Source organism: Aplysia californica, unplaced genomic scaffold (assembly GCF_000002075.1).
Source record: "Aplysia californica isolate F4 #8 unplaced genomic scaffold, AplCal3.0 scaffold00163, whole genome shotgun sequence".
NCBI classification, from domain to species: domain Eukaryota; kingdom Metazoa; phylum Mollusca; class Gastropoda; order Aplysiida; family Aplysiidae; genus Aplysia; species Aplysia californica.
This window is the reverse complement of record NW_004797433.1, coordinates 581,459-583,881: the sequence shown is the minus strand read 5'-3', so window position 1 is coordinate 583,881 and position 2,423 is coordinate 581,459. Positions and strand designations below refer to the sequence as shown.

Here is a 2,423-nt window from a genome sequence, read left to right as displayed (position 1 = left end):
ATTAATAATAATAATAATGATTAAAATAATGATGATAACAAGAACAATAATAATACGTAATTAGTAATATTAGTATAGCATAGATCCCAAGCTCAAACGCAAGATAATATGCTCCACAATTTATTTATATCACATTTTTCAATCTATTTTACACTCAGAAAAAAACTAAAACATTCTCGTCTTCCCTGGAAACTTTAAGTGTAAGCCGCTGACTTAGCACTCAAACACAAACTGGGAAGATGGTTCGCTTTCTATAGTCGGTTCCTATTCCCTGGATGGAATGGGGAAAAGTCGTGTAAAGTGCTTTCCTAAGGACACAATGTTGGACCATGACAACAGCCTAACAACTAGGCCACTAGGTATACACCGCATACTATCTGAACACGTTCATTATAACGGTAATAAAATGCCTTAAAAATAGCAATCAAATAGTGATTATGTAGAAATACTGAAGAAAATGGACAAGCGGGCTAACCCAGATTTCGCTGGTTTCCAGAAATCTTGACCTACACCAAAAGTAGACATTATTCTACCTATAGGAAAAGTTTGGTTTCATTGGCGTGTATATATTTGTTTGGTTATAGAGAATACTCTCCTTGTCTTTGAAAGAAACTGAACAAGGGCCAAAAATTTTACCTTCGATTTTCTCAAAACAGCATTTTCCGGGATAGCCCCTTTGTCCTTAATAGCGACCATATAATGTAACGTGAAACAATTTAAAAAATAGTGTTTTAGCCATGTACATGACACTGTATTTGTCAGTACTCAATCAAGCCATAACGAACCAAGAAGCTCATCTTTGCGGAAGATGTAATATTTTCCTATCGTCTTTATTACATCATAACTGTTCAACAGATGGTCCTTGACTGTTTTTAAACAAATGATTCCATGTAAATACGTAGAGTAAGTCACCCATTGAGACATATTTCATTTTTTCCTCACCACTAGTTGTTAGAGGATGTCACTGTGAAGTGCACCTCCTTTTCATTTCCTCTATTGCTCTATTGCTCCTGTCCGCCTGTCTGTCTGTCTGTCTGTCTGTCTGTCTGTCTGTCTGTCTGTCTGTCTGTCTTTTTTGCTTTTTTTCCTGCACGAAATGATCCATATTTTGTTGATGTGCTTCTCTTACCCATAAGAAACAAGCAAACAAACGTTATTATATAGTTCATCATTTACACTGCAAACCGTTGCCATATTTCTCATAATGCGTAACTTCAGATGTTTTTAAAATTTTCTTCTTTGTCTATTCACCCAGAAAGAGGATTCCACGTCGTTTACTCAGAAATTTTGCTATAGATATGCTCATAGACAAAACAACTTAGAAAACCGAACTACATGTACATATTTCGATTAAGTTCTGTGTTTCAATAAGTGTGCCGATGAAATGCAAGATTTTAAAAATTAAAGTGTAGATGTTTTCACACGGTCATCGACATATTATTTTAAATCATTCTAAAGGTGGGTTTTACCGTCCCAGCAGAAAGACCGAGATACTTGATAAACACGCGAATTTAGCTTGGGTCTTCAGCGTACAGTGTGTCAAGGAACCTGGTCCAAGGTGTTGAAAATCTGCAGAATTCACTCACAGAAAGTATTGAGGTGTTCTCACCGTATAAAACTTTCTGTTTGCAAGTTATTTCTAGTGTTTATTCGATCAGTTCCGGAGTCACTGTAACCTCTTTTTCGTCTTGAAAAGTGTTCAAGACACACATGAATTTTTTTTTTTTACAGAAACGCCAGTTATACAATGCTCAGAGCTATTCACTGAAGACGCAAAATTTTAACAAGGTGGCGTTGACGAGTGCTCTGGTGTGGTTTGATTTTTCTTTCTTATAAAAAAGATGTCGTCCTTATCTCTCCTTCATTTTTGCGTTTGTTACTCTCTCGTAACACCTCTAATCTTCACCACTTATGTGGCCTAATTGCCATAAAACTCTTAGTAAAACAAAACAAAACAAATCAAAACAAAACAATAACAGCAAAAACGAAACTTAAACGGTCCCTCAATCAATCAGATAGCGACTAAAGTAACAAGAAGAAAAAGAAGTAGAGGAAGCAGACTGCACTAGAACATCTACGAACTAACAGCTGTTCTTAAGGGGATTTTCCTTTTTGCGTTCTCAAGCAGCGGCAGCAGCAGCTCTTGATCTGAAACTCTCATTGGTGTTTGTTTTGTTTTGAGCCAGAGAAAATAATACAAAGAAAGAACAGGTGTGTGTGTGTGTGCCCCGCCCCCTCGTGCTACCTGAGGCATAGAATCATAGAAACACACCTGGGGGTCGTTATAATAATTGCTAACGGGTGGTCCATGGGATGGCTCTCTTTTCCAGGTTTGACCTGTAAAGATGTTTGGTGTGTGTGCATGAGGATTTATTGTGTGCCCGTGTTTTGGGGAAGGCAGGGACGGGGGCGGCGAGGAGAGA

At 37.7% G+C, this 2,423-nt stretch overlaps 1 protein-coding gene across 1 annotated transcript in view; it reads left to right on the top strand.

Annotated features, from left to right (window-relative positions):
• Nucleotides 1-2,423, top strand: part of LOC101862112 — a 74,925-nt gene that overhangs the window by 1,630 nt on the left and 70,872 nt on the right. The window lies entirely within an intron of this gene.